A 26,386-nucleotide genomic window follows, 5' to 3' on the forward strand; every position below is an offset into this window, starting at 1 on the left:
CATGACTCTTGCAGAAGTCTGGGAAATAGGTGCCATATACCCACTTTGTAAACAGGGAAACTTTATTTCAGAAAGGTTCGGGAACTTTCCACGAATCACACAGCTGGAAGATAACCATATCTCTATGTGAACCCAAATAAGATTATTTTGATCTTCCTTATGTGCCCTAATGTTTCTAGCCAGGAGCAAAATTGAACAGGCCCATCCAGTGTACTCAGAATGCTATCCTGGAAGCTGATTTTACCATATAGTCAGCTTTCCTAGAGCTCCCTTTCTGAGGGGTTCTAAATACAGTGCCCCATATATGATATTGCATTATCTGTTAGCATTTGTAAAAATTCTTTTTGCAGATAGCAAGCAGCTGAATCATCTGGAATTTGAATAAAAAGATAGCTGTCTTTCTGAGAAGTCTCCAGGTGGAACTAGAGTTATACTATTTCAGGGTCCTAATTTTTCAGAGCGGTATACTACATAAGTGGTTAATATATAGCTCAATAGTAGTAAGTTGTCTATAGTTATTTTTAATTTTGTAAATAAGACTCTATTTGTGGGTTGAATTTGAAAACTCTGGAATAAATGCTTTGACGTGATCAAAATTACATGGTATAGAATTGACCCAGAATTCCTTACTGAATAGTATGTTAATCCAACAGAGAAATCTTCTAGCTAATAGCACTTTTCAGGGAGAATTGAAACCTGCAGCTTCTTAAATAATCAAAAAAATATTTAAAGCAATCAGGCTTTACAAGTTCCCTGCTTACCTTTAAATTTTGTTTTAACAGAAATTCTATATAATAAATGTGTCTGAATAACAGACATTTTGATCCCTACAAGTCAGTGTAGGGCCTCTCTGTCTTTCTCTTTGTTTCTCTCTCTCTTCTTTCCTCTACTCTCTCCCTCTTCCTCTTCTCCTCTACTCTCTCCCTCTTCCTCTTCTCCTCTCCTCTTCACCTTCTCTTCTCTTCTCTTCTCTGCTCTTCTCTGCTCTTCTCTTTTCTGCTCTTCTCTTCACTTCTCTCCTTCCTGCCGCCCTCCCTTTCTTCCCTCCCTCCCTTTCCTCCCTCCCTCCCTTCCCTCCCCTTTCCTTCCTTCCTTCCTTCCTTCCTTCCTTCTTTCCATTTTAATCTTTTGGTAGTACTAGGGCTTGAACTACACAGGTCCTCAAGCTTGATAGATAATGGTTCTCTACCACTGAACCATACCTCCAACACAGCTTTTTGGCTGGTTATTTTGGAGATGGAGTCTACAGTTTTCTGCTCATGAACCATGATCTTCCAGATCTCAGCCTCCTGAGTAGCCTCAGGATTACATGTGTGAGAAACCCGCACCCAGCTGAAGGGCTTTCTTGATTCTGAAATTTAGTTTTGCTCATCTGGAAACCATCAGTCATTTCCTTGGAAAGGTAGGTTTTTATTTGTTTCTTTTTGCTTGGGAATGGAGTTGGTTTTTTTTAACTGTGGGAAGTGACTAGAAGTAAATTTGGTTTTATAATTCTTTTCACTTATTTCTTCTGGGTATCACTTTTAACAACTTGGCATTTTTCGTTATTTTTAACTATTTTGAACTTTATTTTCATAGAAATAACTCCTTTTCCTCTTATACTCATATTCCACTGATTTCTAAGGTATTTAAATGATTGTGTGTGAGTTAACAAGTAGAACAGGTTGGGATCAACTATTCAAGTTCTTGTTAAGCACCTTGCCAAACAAGCACCTAGCTTGTTTGGCCTTAGTTTCATAATGGAACTTGCATTTGATAGGGAGATAGGAGGGCAAGGGTCAATCCAGGTCATCAGTTAACCTTGCAGACCTTTTCTTGGGCCTCATCCACAAAGCTGTTTAGATTTGAGAGAAAGTAAGGCATATTAATAAAATAACTGCAATAAAATTGAAATAAAAGCCTAGTAGGCTATTATAATGTAACTATGTAATGTATAATGGCCTTTTTTCTGTAAATCCGGTCAATACAACTTTTGTTGGATTATCATTGGTTTAAATCTCCATTGTTTCCCATTAGATTATGAACTTTCTGGGAATAATGGTCATGTGATTGGCTGTCTTTGTAGGAATGAAGGGGCATGTGGTAGTCTTTGATTCTCTGTCCCTTATTGCTAGGAGATCTTCTGGGTCTGAGTTCCAATTAATTGAGTTCCAAACAACAATGAGGCAAACTCTTAGGACAGAGTCTGTGTCTAGGGTTGGGATGCCAAGAGAAAATGTCATCAGATGGCCTGGGGAAGGGCCAGGGGTACAACTGAGAGAACTATCAGTGGTCCTACCATGAATGAAAGGTCAGTGATGTGATCCCAACGTTGTAAATCACTCCAAGTTTCTCAAGCACTCTGCAGGGATTTCCATTCCAGTTTTTTTTTTTTTCTTTATGTCCCACTTGTTGAGATCCATTTATCACATTTTTCTTCCACACGCCCTGTTACTAGGCCAGAGAATGGTGACAACAAAAGACCCAATCAGGATTCCAACCCGGAAGACTTGTTAAGGGCAGTAACTATATCTTCCAGGTTTCTTCCAGGAAAAGACAAGTAGGACATTTACTTGGAAATCTCATGCAGTTCATCACTTTTAAATGGAGCAATCAAAATCTCCTCAGACCAACCTCAGCATGGATTAAAGTTATTCTAACTCTTTATCTTTGATGGAAAAAATACTCTAATTGCTGGTAATGCTGATGGTAACAATCAAATCTTGTTTATTGACAATATATCTGTAGGATAAAGTGTCGTTGGGGTTCTGTGCCAAGAAAAAACATGAAAGGAACTTTTATGAAATATCAGCAGGAATACCGTTGGTTGTTTTGTTTTGTTTTGTTTGTTTTTCACTTGCCTTACTCTAAGAAATCTCTCTAGTGATAACCACAGAATATATCTCCTTCTCAGCTGCTTTTCTCTCTGGAAGTTTGACAGCCATAGCTGTCTTCAGCAATGCTTCTATCCGCTATTCACTAAGGACTATGGTGCTTCTTATCATTAGACTGTTGAACTTCCACTGTCCTAATGTTTAAGGCTCTTTATGATAAAGTAGTACACTTGACCACTCATCAGACATTAGTAGACCAGACACAGAGGGACTGATATGGCCTTGGGAGTTTGTTTTGACCAACTATTAAAGGAAGAGCAGATAGTAGGAGAAAAACATATCAGTTGCAGTGGACCTCCATCTTGTTCCCTAGATGATTTGCCCAGTCTTCCTCCTACTAAACATGAAGTCCATCGGTTTGAAGGAACACATGTTGTCTTTTCTTATGGAATTGTCTTTAAGGTTAAGAAAAAAAAGCGAAAGCATCGGTTTTATGGGTTGCATTGTACCTCTTCTCCCTAAACTTATACTTTGAAATCTTAAGTCTCAATACCTCAGAATAAAACCTTATTTGGAAATAGAATCACTGCAAATGCAGTTATTTAAGATAAAGTCATTAGGGTTAGTCCTACTTCAGAATGATTGCTACCCTCATTAAGAGGGGGGAGCTTCAACACTGACATGAAGAAGCCTGCCATGTAAAGATGGCATCCATGATCAGGGTAATGTAAGCTAAGTTATACCAAGATTCCCAGCTAACCAGATGAAGGTAAGGGAGAGGCATGGTGTAAAGTTTTCCTCACCAACCTCAGAAGCAAACAGCCATGCCACTACCAAGATCTTGGATTGCTTTGCTTCTAGAATTGTGAAGCAAGAAACATTCTTAGCAAACTAAGGCACACTGGCCCTCTCATTTCATTCCTTCCTCTTTCATCCACTGTGTATCACGTCCTCCAGGATTTCTAGAGGTGTGTTTGTTTCCATAAGAATGTTGCGTGTTCCTCTGTGGGGATAGGAGCCTTGGTATGTAGCACATCCTAGTTCTGATCTTCCAGGGAACACACAGAAACTGTCCTTTGTCCCTATGATATGGAATAGGTATTTTTTTTAATCCTCTGGGCAGTGCCTGCAGTAATCTTCCAAATACACAGCCTGCTGTGGACGACCTGACAGGAAAAGCTGCCTCAGGAGGCAAACCGGCAAAGGAAGAGCAGATGTAAACATGTCGCCATTCTTGTTGTTTTGAAATGACATTTTTTAAAAGCATCTCAGAGCGTTGGGGAAAGAAAGGTTCTTTTCTTCTGGGCCTCCTGTTTCTCTTCTGGCAGGGATGATATTTGCAGGTGTGGAGGAGACAGCAGGAAGTAACCAGGAGAGCAGATGTCCTGAAAAACTTCTTGAGCGATTTACATTGTATTAAGCGAGCAGGAGCGCAGGAGCATATCACTTAGTGCATTCATACTAATTGAGCAATTTTAAATTTTAACATGGAGTGGTTTCTTTGTCGGGGAATGTGAACAGGACTATGTCTCAGCTCCTCCCTAACATTTCTTTTTGGTACTGGCACTATTTGATAACAGCTTTGCCTTTGATAGATGTAACCTGTATTGGACAATGGCCTCAGTTCCATTTTTCCTGCCAAAAGCTTTATTGTATAGAAATCCCAACTCTGAGGCCAGCATCACTGTAACCACTCACTCACTCAGGGATTTTCCTATTCACAACACAAAACACTCTTCTCCTTTCTACCATACCATAGGCAAAAGCCCTTTGCCTTGATCTGAAGACCCAAGATCTGCGCTCCTTCAAATGTCCCATACAGCAGAGAGGGAGCCAGGACCTGCAGAGCAAGCTGCCTGCAGGCTATGAAGTTCCAGCAGAGTGAGAGTTTTTGAAGTATCAGAAGCTTCCTACCTGTGGGTAATTTCCATGCAGAGACTGAGAACAGAAGAAATCTACCTCTGACCCCTCCCACACTCACCATACCAGCCATTCCTGACAGATTAGTGATCCCTTTTGTTTTCCTGGCTATTGTAGGAAGATAAAGAGCAGGAAATGTTTATGTTTGAGAAAGAAGAAGAGACAAGTCCTGTCTGAAGGAATTGGTACTATGCTTGAAAACCTGTATTCTAATCTTGCATCTGCTCTGTTATTAGCATGAATCTAACTGTCTTTATTTGTAAAATAGGTTAGTAGTAAGTCCTGATGAGTTCGTTCCTAAGATTACATGCAGCAGTGTATGTGATGATGCTAGTATGTCTGTCTGTCTGTCCACCTCAGCCTGCTTACTGTTCTTCCCTCAGTGAAATATTCCATTTATTGAATGTATACTACATGTCAAGTGCATTGCTATGTATATAATATTCATTAATTATATGACTCAAACATAATGTATCTTGCTGTTGATTCAAAAGCACATTACTTGAGTTTGAAGAAATCCTAGTTGTTGTTGTTGTGATTGTTTTAATTTTGGCTGAGTCTCGTCCCCTTTACCACTGTAAATGTTAGCATTCTTATTTGTAAATAAGAGCAACAGCATTGACTGTCTCGTGTGATCAAGAGAAGTAATTAGAAAGATGCTTGTCAATCATTTAGCACAATGTCTGGCACATTTCAAGAGAGAAATCATTTAAATATTTACTAAATGGATTAGAATAAATACAGTCGTGGGCAGGGTGTTTTAGAAATAGTCTGTGTAATTCATAAAATTGTGGTGAAAGATGTTACAAGGAAAAGAAGAGATCAAAAGTCTCTCCCATGTTGCTCCCTTGGGGAAGGCTATACTGCTCATGCCACTCATTCATAAGACACAGACACCCTCAGGTACTGGGCACGCTCCTGAACACCAAAGACTCAACAGCAGGTAAGAAACACACTTGGTATAACAGCTTTCCAAATAAATGCTGGCACTAGTTTTGCTGTGAGTGAGATACTGTATTTAAGGTGTCTGGGTAAGACATCACAGGGTAAAGGGCAGTGAAACCTAACCTTGAGATGGAAGAAGCGGTTTGGGTAGAGAAGAATTTGGTCATGTCAGTCCTGTTCCTACTAAATTTTGGTCATTGGAAGGAATTCTGAAAATGTTGCTAGTATTTAGAAGGCAGATAGGAATGTGGGCACAAAACAGAAGAGAGGTGAGACCCAATCACGTTTCTTTATATAGCATCTAGTACAGGCTAAGACTGTTAATTGAAAAAAAAAATACAACTATGGACAGAATGTCCATGAAAGGCTGTGTCCATGAAAGAGCTTGAGGGAAGCTGTATATAGGATAAAGAAAGAAAAAGGCAAAACCGGGAAGCGTACAAGGGAATACGTTTTTCAAGAAGGTAGAAATGATAAAGGTGTCCAGTTTCATGGAGTGACCAAAGAAAGTAAGCAGGAAGAAAGGACTGTAGAAAGAAATAGCTTCCTGCTGGTTTTAGGAGAGCACATTGATGTTATTAGCTCTCCACCATGACCTTGTGCGGTTGGCTATGTCCACTCTCATTTTTTTTAGTAATGGTCGACCAGATGGTTCAGATTATGGACTATCAGTGTCTTGATCACCTTGAGATCCAAAGCTGTTTTGGTTTTTATTCCGTTTCTACAAGAAGGAGTAAAAACTGGTATTTCCAGTCTCAACTTCCTTAAACCTAATCAAATGTGTGTAATCTCAATAATTTGACCCTCATTATCATGTTCCCATGTAGAGTTCTTGAACATAGACTCTTTAACACCCACGAAGAAGTCTGGGCTGGTATTCACATCCCTCCAAATCTGCATACATCGTGGAGCATTGTGCAAAGAACTGGAAGTTTTAGAGTCAGACAAATTCATTTGGATTAAGGTCCTCTCTTTCTAGCTATATGACTTGTACAACTCATGGCTGTCCTAGAGCTATTGGAGTTTTTCCTCCGTGCTAGATAAAAAGTAAGACATGAAATAATGCCAGGTGCTGGTGGCTCACTCCTATAATCCTGGCTATTCATAAGGCTAAGATGTGAGATTGTAGTTCCAAACCAGCCCATGCAGGAAAATCTGACATGCTTATCACCAATTAACACCAGAAAACTGGAAGTGGAGCTGTGCCTCAAAGTGGCAGAGTACTAGCCTTCAGCAAAAAAAAAAAAAAAAAAAGCTCAGAGATATCACCCAGGCCCTGAGTTCAAATCCCATGACTGACCAAAAAAAAGACATGAACTAACTGCCCCTGAACTTGATACATAGCATGGGCTGTACAAATGATGGCCTCGGCTCTTCTCATACTGTCAGTCACACAAATGTTCACTACATTAAGCAAAAAAAGTTTTAATAATTCACTTTTCCATTGATCCTTATGTACTATTACTGATCATTATCAAAATTTTGCACATTTTCCCCGGAAGATTTCCTGTGGTGGATTTGAGATGTATCACAATCAGGCTTACAGAGCACAGTCAACTCATTGGGAGTAAGGGGCTTTGTGGAAACCAGAAAGGCCGCCTGCAGATATTCATGCTTTTGTTATCCAATGCAAAACATCTGTCTGTTTTTCCTTATTTGCAGAGAGTGGACAAAGAGCAGATGTTTAGGAGCAAATTGGCTCTTGTGTATTAGATTGGTTGAAAGTGAAATGTCTAGGGGGATAAACTACCAAAACTAAACAGTTTTCAGACAGAAATCTTGGGGATGAAAGCAGAGCCCAGATTATCCTTACATGGATTCTTCTTTCTCTTTGTGTAATCTGTTAGCAGGAGGGAAGCTGAGGAGAGGGAATCAAAAATAAAACACAAGTCCCTGGAGCAATGAATTGGGGTGTGGCCACCCATACCCCATCTTAGAAGCCATTCAATTACTGTCTCCTTGCCACTAGGCAGTGCAGAAGGACAAACACACACATCGGTGATCCCTTTCTCCATTGAGTGGTACCTTCATTTATCATATTTCTTTCTGCTTTTTATCTAAGTGAAATCCTTTCTTCGATTACACCAGGGAATTATTAGCAGGCTTAATTCCACGGTTTAATTAATATTTGTTATTAGTGGAGATTTTCTAGTTGTAACAGAAATCAACTGTTGTGAGGCTCCTCACTATTATGGGATGTTTCTTAAAGACCCAGCGGTAGGTATCTCACAGCCCAAAGTGGTGAACAGAGTCTCTGGAAACATCACCTGGGAAATATGAAATCAGTAAGAACTCCCATGTTACAATGTCACTTCTTCCAGAACTTCTTTTCTCATTGTCTTTTTTTAAAAAATATAAGATTGTCTTCCCAGGGCTGGTGGCAGAAAATGACAGCCACCTAGAATTCTACATTTATTTGTTCTGAGTTTTCTCTCAAGCAGAGAGGTGGACTCTCTTTTCTCCACTTCAGTATTCAATTCCCAAACACAGAGCTCCGTGATTATCACAGCTTGGGCCAGATGTCACCATCTGTCTCAGTCATGAGGGGCCAGAGCGTGGGGTCGCGTTGTATAAGCATGGCTACTGTGGTACTCCTGCTGATGACAGGGGGTGGGTGGTCAGCAGTCCAGTCACTGGTCTCAAGATGGATATCACGAAAGGTGTCCAGCCTTGATGAATGAGACAAGGGCCAGTGCTCATGCATTTGGTAAGAGGGAAGAAATAAAAATGTATATATGTAGAGGTGGGGGTGAGGGGAGAGGGATCCACTGTTCTATGTGAAGAGGCAGCCATAGATTTTTTCCCACTTAAAATCTGATCTCAAATATAAACTGGAGGGAAATAAACTCTTTTTTGTTTGTCGGTTGGTTGGCTGATCAGCTGTGGGGCTTGAGTGCAGGATCTGGGCACTGTCCCTAATCTCTTTTTTGCTCAAGACTAGCACTGTACCACTTTGAGCCACAGCACCACTTCCAGTTTTCTGGCAATTAATTGGAGATAAGAATCTCCTGGGCATTCTTTCCCTGGCTGGCTTTGAACTGTGAGCCTCATGTCTCAACCTCCTGAATAGCTAAGACTGCAAGCATAAGCCATCAGCACCTGGCAATAAACTCCTTTTTGGAGAGTACCTTTGTTCCATACAGATGTTTGTCTGTCTGTCTTCTGCCAATGACACATGTCACAGACTGGAACATTTCCGTGAAAAGAGATTTATTTGAGGTCACGGTTCTGGTATAGACAGGGGTCATATCTGTTCAACAACCTTCTTGCTGCCAATCCTCAGACAGTATGTGGTGTCACACGGCAAGAGGAGAGGAGCACACATGTATGTCTTTTCTGATCTCCTTTCTTTACTTCTTCTTTTCTTTTCCTGATGCTAGAAAAGTTTAAACTCTGGGTCTGGTGCTCACCAGGTAGGTGCTCTATGTTTGGGCAATTCCCAAAGTCTCAATTTCTTCCTCGGAAGTCCTGTACCCTGAACATCCTGATTTATGCTTTCCAAATAACTAAGATGACAGTCTTCTCTCTACTGGTTGTGATGGAGTCTTGAGAACTTTTGGTGTAGACTGGCCTTGGACCACAATCCTTCCAGTTTCAGCCTTGTGAGTATGTAAGATTGCAGGTCTGAGCTGTCATCCCACGTACCTCTTTAGTTTTTGAGAAAGGATTCCATCTTAATATCTAATGCTGATCTCTTTCCAGAGAATCCAGCTCTAAGCACCAGAATCAGGTTCAATGTCTACCCTTTCAATATTTCACATTGGGGACTAGGTGACAGCGCATGAAATGTTGAGGATACACTTGTATCCATTCCATATGAGAAGGAAATAGGGGTACCAGAGTGACGGTGACGGCTCAGGTTCCCACTGACTCACACAGAGCTGGACCCAAGGTGACAGCACAGGTGTTCAAAAGTCACATCTCTCAGCTCCTAAATCCCACACATCTGCATATGCTGGAATTCCAAAGGCCTTGAATAAACCATTGATCAACCAGATTTCCTGGGTATGTCTCCTTCATTGAGGGGAACAATTTTGAACACGGAAGTGATACTGTCTTCCACTCAGCTGCCCAAACTATACCTCCCTTCCCTTCCCCTTCTGCACTCAAAGTCTCTCTGTTGTTCCTCTATAACCCAGTTCTGCTTTGGGCCATTCCTGTACATCTCCTGCCAGCACAGTTTTCCCATCTCTTATCTCTGGTTATTATCCCCTGATTGTCTTCCTAAAGCAGTACACAGGGGAGTGATGCTTCCATCCTAAACTCTACCTCCCTTTTTTTCCCCTTGAGTATCCTGATTTCATCAGACTGGCTTCTTTCTAGTTCACAGCCAGGGCAAGCACATCCCCTCTTGGCATGACCACCCTTTCCTTGTTCATATCTCCTTTAAAATACTATTTCTACAGAAGTGCCTTCATGGACCAACCTGCCTAAATTAATTGTCCCCCCCCCCCCGTCCCCATCATTCCTTATTTCATCCAACTGTTTGATCATTTTCAGAACACATATCACTATCTGTGATGATCTTCCTCATTGTGTATTTACTTGTTTGTTACCTGCCTTGCCTTCTTAGGTCTGTTTGGAGAAAACAGAGGAGTCTTCTTATTTTCCTACCCACGACTCAGTCCTGGAGTTGGTCTAGTATTGTAGATTCACACTGTGGGCCCACAGAGTGGGCTTTCAGCATGAATTTGGGTAATGAACAAGTATTAGGCTGGCCATTCTAGAAATCTGGAGGAGCTGGGACTGGTCTGTGCCCTTGCATTCATTATGAGCCACTGTCAGGGATGCTTAGTCACTGTCGACTCGAGCACATTCCACTTAAGCCCTCCATCACTGAGATTTATCTCTGAGTTTAATCAAATGTAATTTATACTGCAGCCTCCTCAGTAAATAATTGATTTGCCCTCTCTGTTGTCTTCATCACACATACTTCTTTGTACTCTAAAGAAATAATTTAATCAGTCGATAGCAAACACAGCCCTCTTGTTTAGAAGGCAGATAGAAGATAAAGCTTAAGGTCTTGTTCACACCAGAAGATACCAGCACCAAAATAATCTCACTTAAAATGTATTCTGCAGGCTGAGATCACGGTTCAAAGCCTGCCCAGGCAGAAAAGTCCATGAGACTCTTATCTCCAATAAACTTCTCAAAAAAGCCAGAAGTGGCACTGTGGCTCAAGTGGTAAGAATGTTAGCCTTAAGCCAAAGAAGCTTGGACAGCACCCAGACTTAACGTTCAAGCCCCAGGACTGGCAACAAAATATATACTCTGCAAACAAGTTGGTAGCAGAGATATCCAATTTAAATCACTTGAATTTGCTAACGGAGATGAGCCCATGAATGTTGTACCTACTGCAGCAGAAAGCTCATGGCCGATCCCAGGCTATGAAAATAGACACTTGTTCATTGGTGGTTTGATTAACTTCTGTCCGGTTCCAAGAGCAAGGTTTTGAATGCTGAATGTGTACGCAGTGTTGGGTGAGAACCCCACAGGAATTCAGATAGCCAGCACTGCAGAGAAAACTCAATTGTCTTCATACCTCCCTTGTTGTCAGTCTGTCAGGCTGTCTGTGGGCTGTAGGTTTAGAATCAATAGAAATTCTTTTATAATCCAAATTATACCAACATACTTCCTTTACCCTCTGACAACAGACAGACAGACAGACAGACAGACAGACAGACAGACAGATATTGTAAAGGTGATATGCAGAGGGGTTACAGTAATATGTCATGTAATGAGGATGTTTTTTGAACAGTGTTACCCTTCCCTCCATCTCTCTCAACTATACAAGTTGAATAGTTCATTTTCAGCATAGTATCTAGTATCACTGCTGAATTTACCCCATTCTTTCTGAGCACTCCCGCTTACCCTCCAAAAGACAGATAAACTTACAAACAAGACAAAAGATAAAGAAAACAAAAGCAGCCACAAAGGAAAGGAGAAAAATCCTCTTGTTTCCAGTTCTTGGAGTTCATTTTGATGAGATTATTTTACATGATCATATGCACATAGCTATTGAGTACTTGTGATCCTGTCCTAAGAATATCCTATTTTGGTGTAGCGTCGTTTCCCTCACTGTGGTAACTAGAACGTGCCTATAAACCTGCAGGTAAACACACTGAATGTTAAAAGACAAGTAACACACCAGAACATGATAAATTATACAGGTCTCTAGATATTTACCCTCTCTTTGCCTCCCAAAAAAGATATCAGGGTAGGTACATTTACACATGGGTCTATTTTGAGTCTACATTTTTTTGAGAACAAGAGAAGCAGAGGGGAAAAATAATGAAGCCTGAGTTCTGATATGTGAAGAAGGCTCAGGAAAGCCATCCCCACTGGGAAAATGCATCTTTTTTGATGTATTTCAGAACAATTCTCAACACTGTATTTCTTTGCCCTGTTTTAATTAAAAACATTCTGATTGTCCAAACACAGGAGGTTCGTTAGACAAATTAGGATGCATGTCTGTAATGGGATACTGGCCTGCCAATAAAAATTACATAACAAAAAATATTTTCATGGGGAAAAAAGTACATAATACTTTGTGACATGAGGAACTGAAAGATTTATAGCATTTTAATAACATGGATGAACATTTATACTTAGGTGAAAGCTGGTAGTGTGTATATTCAAATACCCTTTAAGCATCCCTGAATGGGGCATTTCTTGTCTTTTAATCCTTGAGCAGGTTTTCCTTTGAAATTAGAATCTTATATTTTTTAAAAGACAATTGTTTTAAATAATAGAAATTGCAAAGATTGTAAAAAACATATCCATTGTTTTTCATTTCAAAACAAGGTTATTGCAGTCTGTCTCTGGGGCTTTGCAGGTGCCTGGCATCTATTACCATGTACATTTACACCGGTAGACAAGCTGTGAACTTGAGGGCAAGAAACATATCTGTATCTCCCAGTTCTAGTGGCAGTGAGATTACCCTTGGGCTGTGTCACCCTACGTAATCTTTCAGAAGTGACCTAGCTGCCCAGGACAGCTGGCAAGCACTCATCTGCATTGTCTTTGAACTGCCTTTGGTGGCAATGGGTGAGCACAGGATTTCCCGTCTTGTTAGACTTGGCTCTGGTATCAGTGTCAGTTCACATTTTCTGGGTCCTCCATACCACCTTCAAACCCTTCTCCCAGAATGCTTATATTGTTGTAGGAACTTACTGGTTTCTGTCTCCACAGCAAGACCTTCTCTCTTTCAGAACGATCTTCTTCAGATACAATGATTTTGTAAATTCATTGAGTTTCAGGAAACCAGTGGCTGAGACAGAATTAGAGCAGAGTTAGCTGGCTGGAGATGCCATAGTGCCCTCAGAATCAACATTGATGTGGAAGAGAGGGTGGGTCAGTCAGAAGAAAGAGGTAGACTGAGATGTAGCTGCAACAGGGGCTCGGTACCGTCCACTCTCCCAAGGGAGTGCCCAGCTTGTAGAGTCGGCTCACACTGAGACATGAGCCTTCGCCTTTTCTTCCCATCCCCACCTCATCAACCAGTGACTGGGGAGGGGTGACAAGGGGTGAAGGAAGCATGACCTTAGATGAGGTGGCTATCTCTGAGAGCAGCTCACAGAGATCCTTACAGGCCAGCAAACTACCTGGAGGAAGAATCTTCTTCACTCCTGGAGCTGGGTCTCAACATCATTCCTTATGTCCCCTAAGAAAGAAAATGAAAATAACATGAATATAACCAGGAATCTCCCAGCTTCAGAGTGTAGCTTTCAGGGTACTGCAATTTATGCAGAATCAAGTAATTCATTTGCAGAAAGGTGACCTACCTTTCTGATAGCCTAGAAAGTCATGAGACCTCATGGTCAATGCAGGGGAGAACCAAGCATCCTCCCACACTCTCCTCTTTCCCATTCCTGACACCAATTCAATAGTAGATTGTAGTAGCTTCTGTGTTAAGTTGTATGTGCATCTTTCAGGTTCCTCATCCTCTCTTCAGCACTACAACCATCATAGGACCCTTTGGTTTTCAAATTCCAAGCACGGGAAGAGATATAATGACAAGAGATACTGCAACTTGGCCTTTTCCTGTCTTCTACAGTCCCATTTCTTACCTATCCTCAAGCTTCAGTTACTCTTCCTTTCAGATTTCTTTTGAACAGCTGTATTTCTTTTCAGACTCCTGCATCTGCTCTTTCTGGCTGTGTGATCTCCAGCTAGTCTTTACCTCCTAGAGACTCAATTTCCTCTTCTGTATGAAGGGATTAATAATGCATGACATGCTAGGTTGTGAGGAATAAAAGGATGGTGATGGAGGTCTTAGATATTGTTTAAAGCCTGCCCCATGCCTTGCGGTGCAGTGTCCCCATGAGATGAGATTAGTATTACATACCTACGGTAGGTAATGCCTTACACTTAATGACAACACATACTACTTTTTATCCTCTTTGCCTTTTAGCCACCAGGGAAAAGACACAGGCCTAGCATTAAGAAGGCCTGTGAAGTGATCAGCATTGCACATCCTCAGGCTTTCCATAAACAAGCACATAACAGTGAAGCTTTGGGTTTTCAGCCAAACTAGTCATACCTTGGTTAAGATTACAAACTAGCACAATATAGCTGGCACCTGTCTTCTTGAAAGGACATCAGAAAGACTTGGTAATGAAGGGTTAGAGCTGTTTTTAATGAAGATTTCTTTTTCTTTTCTGTCTCAATTTTTCTTTTCTTCCTTTTTTCTTTTGCTTATATAGGAAGGCATGAGTGACTATTTTTCTGTTAGTTTTATCATCTTTTTATATGACAAAATGCCAGGAGTTACAGTTCCCCTGAACCTATGGACAGCTGCTGAGACTTTGTGTACTGTGATCAAAATATAAACTTAGTTTTCCAAGCTAATAAGCTGCTATGCATATGTGTTTTGAAACTCTGGGTAAGGAAAATTGGTACAGTTTCCGTGACTATAAATAAATGTATTAAGCAAATATTTGTCAAATACCCACAATAGGTTGGGTATTTCTCTATTTGCTTGGAACACACAGTTCACATATCAGAAGAAATTGGAAGCTTGTGAGGAGTTTCTGGCCCACCCAGGGGAGATTGCCAGGCTGATTTCCCAGTTTCACATTCCACTGGACTTGGGGGCCACTGTCAGCTGCTCAACATGACTGGTATGTGGACATCTTCAGTGTTCCTGAATGAAAATTGAAAGATGCTACCAGAAAATGACTAGTCCCAGAGTTTGTTGCATTTGGTCTATGATTGTTTTCTATTATTATTAAAAATTGTCATCAGTGTCATACACTTTATATCATAGATTTCTTAAATTCAAATTTAAAAAGGTCCAGCAAGATTTTTTTAAAAGACACTGATGTTGGTAATCCTAGCCTCTCATGAGGCTGAGATCTGAGAGTTGTGGTTCAAAACCAACCCAGGCACGAAAGATAGGAAAACCAGAAATGGAGCTGTGGCTCATGTAGTGTAGAGCACCAGCCTTTAGTGAAAGAACTAAGTGACGATGCTCAGGCCCTGGGTTCAAGTACACACACACACACACACACACACACACACACACACACACACACACACACACACACACACACACACACACACACACACACACACACACACACACACACACACACACACACACACACACACACACACACACACACACACGAATAAATAGTAGTAATGCCCTGTCAGGGAAATGTAATGAAGATTCCCAGGACTAAGCTAGGTCCTTGTTTCGGGTGATTTAAAATTTAAGTCAGGGTTTCTGAGTTTGAGTCAGACTCTGCCTCAGAATCATTAGTTGAGCTTTAAACGCAGGTCCCCAGGCTCTTAAAGTAGGCTCTTGAAGTATCCCTGGAATATTAGCTCTTTACAACACAGCAAGTAGGCTCTATTCAGAACATTTTTCTGAAGTAACACTTTTTAGAGAACATATTTTGTGAAAATGTGTGCATGAATCATAGGTTGAATATTCTTTTAGCTCCTTAATTAGTTTACCTTTTAGCAATAATGACAGCAGCCATGCTCATAAAAACACATTTTAACAGCTCCCTATGTATGTTTCTCCCCTTGTTCTGCTCACTACTCAGCTAGTTAATTACACAAAATCAACATTCTCTTCTACTCAGGCAACATGGCGAATCATTTGTCCTTTGCGAATCAACACCTGGATAATTGCAAAGATAGATTTTTAAGTAAAATAAGTTATCTCTATGTCTGTACGCTGAAGTCCCCCTACAATCTGTTCTGAAATTGGAATTCCATCAGACAAGAGGGCTTTTCCGAGCAATAGACAGACAAATTCTGGACAGACTGGGCAGGGGGCAGAGGTGCAATCTTTTGAAATTTTCTTATCATCCAGATGGATGGCCTATGATTGAGATAGATGTTCAGAAGGAGGGGGATGTCTCTGTGCTAATAATTCATAAGGTGATCTCCCTCTTCCCTTCAGGAAGGGACATGGGGCTGCTAATTGCACCTTATTCTCAGTCATCCCAAAACAAAAGTCACGAACAGCTGGGATAATCCAATACTACTTCACCATGGTATTGCAAATACGGTCATGCAAATTTATTTTTATGGCTATATGCTGGGACTACTGATGCTAAATGTGAAATAATTCATTGGAGATAAAAGAAGGCAATGGATATTTATAGAGTGATTGCTATGTGCTAAGCTGTATGCAAAGAGCATAACATATATCATATGATCCTCCTGAGGATGAATGCCTGTTACCGAGTGTTTAGTGGTAGACAGCCTAAAGCTCAGCAAACTATACCAGCTTCCTAAATTCCTATATATAGTGTCAGGATTATCCTGCAAATCGGATGCAGTGTTCCTGGACCCAAATGATCAAGCAATATGTACTTTATTATCAGTATGGCCTTGCCCAACTTCATGTCCCTGTGCTTCAATTATCTTCTCCTCTGAATATGTTGTAGTCCTCGTCTCCAAGGTCCATGCAAGATTTTAATAAAATACTTTACAAAAACAAGGCACACAGGCTCATTTCAGGTCTTTTCTACTTTTTTTACTCCTCCTTCCTAATTTTGGTCTCTCTGTTTAAATGCCAGTGTCTCTCTAATATGTCAGATTCCTAACTGTCAAAGTAATGGTATTTTGGAATAGAGCCTTGGATACATTGTTAGTTTCAGATGAGCAGGACATGATGGTGGAGTCTTCATAATGAGACTAGTGGGCCTATAGAAGAGGAGAGCACAGGTGACCCTTAAATCACTTTTCCCCTCTCTCCTGCCATCTCCTTCTTCCTCAGCCTTCATCCCTGTATGTGGAAACAAGAAATCTGTTGATCACACAGTGTGGGAGTGGCCATTTACAAGCTAAGTAGAAGGTCCTCGCCAAGAACCAAGTCTTCCCACCTTCATCTTGGCCTTATAAGCCCCCTGAACCATGACAAACCAGTGTCTATAGTTTAAGGTGCCTCAACTATCATGTTTTATTGTAACAGCCTGAGCTGACAAGATACTTCCATTGATGTTTAAGTGTCTAGAACACAGAATGACTTGTCAGCTAGATAGAAAATGTGCATTGGAGTTGACCTCTACTAGATGAGGAAATATTGTAACTGTCAAAAGTTAGAAGAATTCATAGCCAGAATGAACACACTAGGAAAAAAAAAGAATACTTAGCTTGGCATTTCTGTGGATTTCTGTGGCTGTACTCATTAAAATCTGTGACAAACCAGGGAGATAAAGGGAGAACAATCTTGGGCGTGAAATATCTTTTATTTGGCCATTAACAGTCTTTATCATCAGCCTGGAGTAGGCGGCCATTTATGACTCCAGTGAATTCTGTGAACAATCTGCTCCTGTCATAAAAAATGCTAATTGCCTTTCTGCTTCAGATCCAGTCTCTCGATAGAGGCTTGTTTGTGCTGAAGCTTCTGCAGGATGTTATCTAGAATAGACTTCAACATTAGCTTTGTCTTCTGCTCCAAGACAGGCACCTGATTTTATTTCTAATGGTATTGTTGAGGCCTGTTCAAAAACGAAGAATTCACTTGGTACCCAGGAAATTTGCCTGATGTAAATTCAGAGAAGAGCCATTTCCCAGGTTAAGAGGTGAGCAGGTTATGTATGATAAGGTTAAGAATCGTTAGTCCTTAATGCTATAAAGCAAACTCACCATTAAGATGATTATGGTTGGGTTGGGAAGGTGGCTCAGTGGTAGAGTGCTTGCCTTGCATGCATGAGGCCCTGGGTTCAATTCCTCAGCACGACATAAGCAGAAAAAGCCAGAAGTGGTTCCGTGGCTCAAGTGGTAGAGCACTAGCCTTGAGCTGAAGATCCGATGGACAGTGCCCAGGCCCAGCGTTCTAAGATAATTATGGTTGTGAGTTTTACTTCATCCTATTAGGACTTTTATTCTTTGAATAATGTGAATCAGACTTATGGGATGGCTTAAGTAAGGGTTTTTATTGTCCCATTGGGTGGTTTTCCACAGTCATCCTGAGTCCTGGCATCCACTCTCTGCTTAGACTAAATGAACAAATTAATTTATTTACTTAACCATCCTGCAGATCTGGGCATTGTGGGTCTGGACTCTTCCACATACCATGCTAGGTCCAGAGGACACACAGGTGAGTTGATCCTGATTCATCCTTGTGGAGTTCAATTGTACAGAAGGAGATAGTCAAGTAAATATAGTTAATGATGTACCACAAATGCAGTGACCACTGCTGAAAGGGAATAAAGTAAAAACTCTGTCCATGTGGTAGGAAAATGCTAGCTACTGGTAATGTAATAACCAATGAATCCCACAAAACTTCTACCATCATGAAGTTTACAGACTAATGAAGAAGATAGCTTCCAATTAGATTAGTATGAATTAGATTAACTCACTTCAAGCATGTAGATGAATTATGGGGATGACTCTGGTGGATGGCTAAGGGTACATACTAGATAATGGTTTGAGGCACTCAGGGCACTATGTTAAGATTTCAGGTGTGAACAGAAAAGGGGTAAAAGGATGGAGAAGAATGTCTTTCAGGATCCAAGAATTGCAGGTGTGAAATTACAGAATATTACTGAGTCTTCCATCACTGAGATAAGATGCCTCAGAAAAATCATCCTATAAGGAGAAAAAGATATATTTTGGTTCACAGTTTCTAAAGCTTCTGTCCATATTTGCTTTGTCCTATTATTTACGGGGCTATGGCAAGGTGGTGAGTCCATGAAGGCAGAAGAACATGGTGGAGGGGCCCTCTTACCTCATGGCAGCCAGGAAGCAGAGAGAGAGAGAGAGAGAGAGAGAGAGAGAGAGAGAGAGAGAGAGAGAGAAAGAGAGAGAGAGAGGAAGAGACCAAACTCCCCAAATGCGCTTTTAAGAGCACATTCCCAGTTGCCTAAATTCCTGCCCTCTTTCCTCTCAAAAGTGTCCTCTCAACAATGTCTTCAGATGTGGGTCACACATAAGATGGCAGCTAGGAGCAGAATGTTATCATTTGGATCTTTTAGGCTTAGTCACCAATCTGTGACACTAGGCAGAAACTTATATTACTTGGGAGTATGCCCTTGAAGGAAATATTGAGACTCTGACAAATTTTTGATCTGTCTCTCTTTGTTTCTGTCTTTCTCACTCTTGCTTTCTCTCTGCTTTGATTACTAGGTCGTAAGCAGCATAGTTCTACATTGTACTCCCTACCACAAGGTTCAACCTTACCAAATGCCCCAAAACAATGAACCCCAGTTACCATTCTCTGAGACCTAGAACTGTGAGCCTTAGAAGTGGAGCTGTGGCTGAAAGTGATAGAGTGCAAGCCTTGAACAAAAGAGCTCAGAAACAGCACCTAGGCCCTAAGTTCAAGCCCCATGGTGTTACGGTGTTCTCTCTCCCTCTCCCTCTCCCTCTCTCCCTTTCTTTCTCTCTCTGTCTCATATACACACACATGCACACACACACACACACACACACACACACACACACACACACACACACACACACACACACACACACACACACACACACACACACACACGGAAGATAAAACTAAGCCCAAGTAAGTCTCTCGTTGAAGCTGTTTGTCTCAGATATTTGGTCACAGCTAACTGACCAAACACAGTTAACTCTGTTAACTAAATCAGTTAATAGCTCACTGACACAGCATGCACTTTTTTGAGCCTAGTCAGACAGAAGACCTGGATGAAAACCCTTGGGAAGAACATCTGACAAATAAGGGGAGGTATCCTCCTAAAACCGGTCCATTTTGAGGGAGTCCATTTTGAGGCGCCTTATATTATATGTTCAGGAAGCTAATTTTAACTCATGAAAAGTAGGGGATAAGAAAGCAATTTTTTTTTTTATCTTTTAAAGAACAGCCTTGAAGATAGAGAATTTAACCTGAGTCTGAAGTATTTGTCAAGGAGGCAAGGCAAGTTAGAGAATCAGAAATGGCCATGACAAGATATTGGAGAAGTCTAATCCCCAGGGCTGTTGTCTGAGAAGCCGGAAATGAGGGACAGAAAGGAAGCAGAGGATAAGAAGGAAGCCCTTGGAAGGTTGGGCAAGGGTCGTAGCATTTTATGTCAGGTATGACGGGATGTCATGAGGTAGATCCTTGTATGGAAGTATGGGATATCTGTTAGAGAGAGACATGGAGGTACAGCCACCATGTCTCTCTGATATGCCTCCAGAATATTCTTGTACCTCCTTAATCCCGCTGTTTATTCAGGATAACAACCTCTGTTGCCCCCATGATCCATGGTAGAAGTTAACATGGAAAAGTCCTGGAGACACACACATCTAACAAGCTGTCATTGTCGATTTACTCTGACTTCCTGTTGACCTTCCAAGTAGTTTCTTAGTCAATGTGATATGCAAGAAAACATTCTGAGTTGAAAATCCCCCCCCCCCCACAAACATACCACCTTGAGAATGCAAGGTAATAGGCTGGGACACGAGAGAAAGCTAAAACATCTGTTTCTTTTGGTTCTAATATTAAACATTATAATTTAAAATTGTAATATAAACATAGGATTGTCAGCAGTACATGTATGTAACTTCTATAGAAATATACCTATTATTGAGTTATAGGCTCAAAACTATTTTGCTCATAGAACATCAAATGCAAACTCAAAGACCCTGGACACCCAGCTTCTGTGGATTTAGGAATACCCATATATTTTAAGTCTGGACCTAATATTTACATAAAATGTATCCATGCTGATACTGTTGTTTCCAGATCTAAAATACAAGCACAAGAGATTGCCAAAATGATAGACTAAAATGTGCAAAGCATGTCATCCAGTTGGGCCTTTAATGCCTTTCCAAATCTTAGTGGCAAATATCCTCAAAGAGGGTTAGAACTCAAATATGCTTTAGACACCATCTCCTCATTTAAGGGTCAATAAATACCATGTAGTCATAGATACATTGTGTGGCCAAAGGCCACTCTTAGCTTACCTCCTCATTTGCAGCCACTTCCTTCTCTCTTTTCAGGGCCCTTGGTTTCCAGGCAACTGTGTGTGATCCTGCATACCCTCCATGTATCCTCCTTTGGAATTCAAATCAGTGCTATATTGAAGATTCTATTCTCAGATTACTTAGATAGTTTTGGATTAAGATCTCTGAGAAACCATCCTCCATTGGATGCTGTTAATTACTCTTATTATGAAACCAAGTACAGCAGGTATATCAGAGCAGCAAACCTCAAACCACACAGTATGCTATCTTTTCCTCTGATCTAAGCAGGAAAGCAGTAATGAGATGGTGCACCCTGCCTGTCATCCACATGTGTTCCACACATACCAGCCACCTACATACACCAAATCACACTCTCCAATTAAGACAAGCCTCTTTCAAAGAATACCAAAAAATTATCCGATTTTTTAAAAGAAGAAAACAGCCAAAAACGGATGAGTAAATCTTTAAAGCACCTTACTACTGTGATACCATTTTTCCTTCACAACTGATGAAGTGGTTAAAATAGTGCCATCATTTTGACAACTCCGATCAAAAGTTTAAAAGTTACCATTCTGAGGATTCCCTCTGTTTTGAAGGGTGCACTTTACGAGATGTTTTTCAAGATAAAAGTTGCTACTGGTTCCCCTTCCTGCTGTTCTCTAGTGATCTTTGAGGGTTGCTTATTTCTAAATCAACTCAAGCTTCCAGGTTCTTCCCTCCACGTGAAGAATCTCAGTGGTAGGATTGGGAATCTATTGCGACTGAAGTTATTTCTGCAGGTGATTATTAAAGTAAAAGTAGAAAAGTACAGTAAAAAAAATCAATATGCTTCCCCGTAGAATGCAAACTCCATGAATACAGAGGTATTTACTTGGTTAGGTCACTGGCAAGTGTTATCTTAGGACACACAGTAGACAATAAATATTAATAGGCACATGAGTCAATGAATCAGTTAATGAAAGCCTTATCCTCCCTTTGTACATGTTGCTAAAATGTTTTTTGTGGTGGTGGTGGTTGGTTGGCTGGTATTTTAATGTTTTGTGGGTTTTGTTTTGTTTTGTTTTGTTTGGCTGCTACTGGGGCTTGAATTGAGAGCTTAGACACTGTCCCTGAGCTTCTTTTTACTCAAGTCTAGCGCTCTACCACTTGAGCCACAGAACTACTTCTGGATTTTTCTGAGTAGTTTATTGGAAATGATAGTGTCACAGACTTTCATGCCTGGCCTGACCTCGAACTGTAACCCTCAGATCTCAGCCTCCTTAGTAGCTAGGCGTAAGCTACCAGCGCCCAGCTGCTAATATGTTTTTAATCTAATCCTCACAAAAAATCTGGGTCATTTATAGCTCCCATGGTTGAAAGAAACTTACTCTTTCAAGCTTTTTTGTGATCATGCCTGTCCTGACACTTAACAGCATCATTGTAGCCATATGCTCTAGGTTTTGCTTTCTAAGCCTCAACTGGCTCTGATTCACTCCTAGAATAGTTTAATCCAAGTCTGTAGGGTGATTTTAGTTTTGTTTGTGTGGTTGATTAGTTTATTTTGTTTAATTTTAGGGCTTTTTTTCATACTGGGGTTTGAACTCAGTACCTCACACCTGCTAAGTAGATGCTATGCCATTTGACCCAACCACCAGCTCTGCAGCATGATACTTTTAATCACCCAGGTGATTCTAAAATACAAGCAGGGCTTTGATAGTCTAATACAAATATAGTTTTTCTTCCTCTGGGCTTCCCTTCCTTTTCGTGGCTTCCTTACCTGGGAGATACTTGCTTTTACAATTTTACCTATTATCTACATTTTGATAGTATTTCCTAGTTCTCTCCCTACCAAAGAGAAATGCATTGAGATACTACTTAACACCCATTAGAATAGCTAAGTGTCAAAGGCACACAGACAGTGACAGATGCTGGCAAGAACATCTGGCAGAGAAGCTGGAATCCCTTTTACTTGACTAGTGAGATGATGTAATGGTACATTTTGAAAAATGGTTTGAACATTTCTCAATAGAGTTACCCTATGACCTAGAAATTCCTCCTCTAGGTATTTAATCCTAAGAGATTTGAAAATACATTTCTATTCAAAACCTTATACACAAAAATATTTATGGCAACATTATTTATTATAGCAAGCAAACAGAAAACACATAAAATACTCACCAACTTCTGTGCTATAAACACATTATGGGATAATAATGAAGAGAAAGAAAGAAAGGAGGAGCGGAAGAGAAACAGCAAATACTAAAGGGAGAGAGGTACAGATAGATGTGTGCTAAACTTGAAAACAAGCTGCCAAGTAAAACAGACTGGATGCAGAAGATCTCATTGATATATGATCTCATTGATATAAAATATCTAGAATAAGATCTATAGAGACTGAAAGATATCTGTGGCTGCTTTGTACTGGAGGTAATGAGGACCTGGGGCATAGCAGCTAACAGGTATACACATGTTTTGGAATAATGATAATATTCTGAAATCAAATAGCAGTGATAGCTATACAATTCTGAAAATATACTAACACCATAGACTTGTATACTTTAAAAGGGCAAATGTATGGATCATAATTCTATCTCAATAAAGATGACATCAAAAATTCAAGCTGGCCAGGTGCTAGTGGCTCACGCCTGTAATCCTATCTACTCAGGAGGCTGAGATCTGAGGATCTCGGTTCAAAGCCAGCCTGAATAGGAAAGCCATGAGACTCATAACTCCAATAAACTACTCAGAAACAGCCACAAGTGGCCCTGTGGCTCAAGTGGTAAAGCATTACCTTTGAGTACAAAGAAGCTAAGGGTCAGTGCCCAGACCCTGAGTTCAGGCACAAGAATTAGCCAAAAAATCAGGCTTTGGTGCTGACTTTGGGCACTGGTATGATTTTCTATAAAATAATGTTCATTAAAGAGCAAGTGGATCACCTGATATGAAACTCTTGGCATAGTAACTGATACCATAAATACTCTATAGTGGAGCGTGATCATGATGATAATTTTCCCTAAACACTATCTTGAAACACAGAGTCAGTGTTTTCATATAGGTAAAATAAGTTGGAACTAAGTTACATAAATAAGTTCAAAATAAGTTGGAAATAAGTTAGGATGCATAAAGTCTGATCTGATCTCCTTAATACTCTCAAATTTGTATGTGTCTGGTGGAATTACAGACTTATGACTCTGCTATCTGTTATTTATTTCTTAACTAATATAACTGAGACCTTGATCAAGATGTGCTCATGAAAAATCACCCTTTTAATGGTCGAACATTTAATGAGAAACTGGATTATCTACTGCATAAGTGCCCTTCATACAAATGAGCTTGGCCCTAGGCCTTAATCTAAATTGTGCTTCTACTTTCCTCTAAATGGCCTAATATTTTCTTATTAATCTCTGCCCTTGTTCACCTGCTCTGGCTCAGCTTTTTCTTAGGAATCTCTTTCCTCAGCAGAGTTCTATGCTCTGACATGTTTCTCAGGTACTATGCATATCTGATTTGGGAGAATTTTTTAATGTAACTGCTGGAAGATGTATATTCTATTTCAAACAATCTGTCCATCTACCACTGAATGAAGTTTGTATGTTTCCAATATAACCAATGTGACCATATTTGGGCCAGGTGAGTTTTGATACAAGGCTTTATATGGAAGTTGTATATACATGAGAAGCAATCCATCATGGTATTGAAAAGAAGAGCCTTGAAGCATGAAACCCAAACAAATCCTCAGTAAGGGTTTGGAATTGGATAAAACTGGGTCAGGTCCTGTTAAGCGAGTTTTGACAAGTTTCATGGCCTCTCAGTTCTTCAATTTCAAACCTGAATTATAATAGCTATCTCTGGGATTTTTCCAGGGCCAAATATGTTTGTTTGTACCTGTGATGCATTCTCTGACAAATGCTGCTTGGTATTTCTGTGACAGTTCCCAGTGCTGAAAGGAGTGTTATTAGTTACTAAAATAATGTCATGTGTTGATGAAGTACAGATCATAGTTGAGATAGAATAAGATAACCTTCCCAAGAAATCTTAAACCAATCTGTAGGTGGCCCTTACCAAACTGTGTATATTAAGGCAAGGAAAGGAGACTATGGTACCATAAGCCTTGTTCCTTAGCTAGATGACAATAAAAAGTATATCATGGCAAAAAGCCCCATCTCTAATCTCTGATCTCTGCCTTCATAGAACGCCAATGTTACAATGTTTACACTCTGACTAATCATTCATGCTCTCTATTTTCTTCATGTAGTATTAGTCAAAGATGTTGATAGGCTAGGAATGACAAGATGCAGCACAAAATATGTCCTCTGCAAGTTGTAGACTACAGATCCAGGCCTGGTCCTGTGAACAGTTCTCTTCTGTGCCTCCTGTCTCCCCAGCAAGCTATCTTCTATATGCATCTTTTACAGGAATGATTGTAATGGCTACACTTACCCTTTACAGAAAGTTTACCCTAAGAATGAATGTATGCTTTTACACACATTATTTCATTGAAGAGGCTTCATATGAACTCTGTGAGGTTTTAGTTCCTTTGTAATGAACTAAGGCTGGGATTTATAAAGGCAGTCTTCTTATACACCTACTATTATGTGTAGTGTATGTGTTTATTTGCAATCACCAAAAATGAGTTTCTAGAGGCACAGATTTTTGTCTCCCTCTCCTGTTGTCAGGGAGTTACAAATAGCATTTGGCACAGAGTAAACAGTAAGAGATGAGTGAATGAATGAATTAAGGAATGGAATGGAATGAATGAATGAATGGAAACAATTTCATCAGTAGATAAAGCACTGTACTATGGTTAGCTATTGATGTCATTTCATCTCATTTAAGCAGGTCCTCAGGTAATTCTCAAACCCATATTATAGAAAGACTTTACACATCACATAAATGGAGGGGAGGGGGCTACATCATTTTTACTGTCCTTAGTATAAGTTTATGTCCACGTTGAGACACAATAGAAGAATGAGATTTCAGTGGTTCTCTGGGAAATGAACGTCAAAGGACTGGAGTGTTCTAGTCTTTAGGAAGCTTGCGTGTAATTCTCAGATCCCTGACTAGTCAAAGTGTGATGAGGTTAGAGCAGTTTGAATTGCTATGTTTTCCTGTTATTTAGGGCTCTGTGAACTTGAACAAGCTATCTGAATCATGTGATTATCTTCATTATCTGGATGGAAATGGCTTAGTTGTTTTGAAGAGTAGATATAAAAATTACCAAACATCTTTTATGAAGCACTTGCTCACGGTAACTTTACAGTCCTTACATTATATGGGCATATTTGATCTCTGGTTGACTTAGCATAATATTATGTTAATAATTATCAAGAGAACTGGTTGCA

General features: G+C 40.3%; 1 protein-coding gene across 3 annotated transcripts in view; it reads left to right on the forward strand.

Annotated features, from left to right (window-relative positions):
* Positions 1-26,386, forward strand: part of Dab1 (DAB adaptor protein 1) — a 382,111-nt gene that overhangs the window by 220,756 nt on the left and 134,969 nt on the right. The gene's annotated exons all lie outside the window — the stretch shown is intronic.

Source organism: Dipodomys spectabilis, unplaced genomic scaffold (assembly GCF_019054845.1).
Source record: "Dipodomys spectabilis isolate Male_0828 unplaced genomic scaffold, ASM1905484v1 ptg000007l, whole genome shotgun sequence".
NCBI lineage: Eukaryota > Metazoa > Chordata > Mammalia > Rodentia > Heteromyidae > Dipodomys > Dipodomys spectabilis.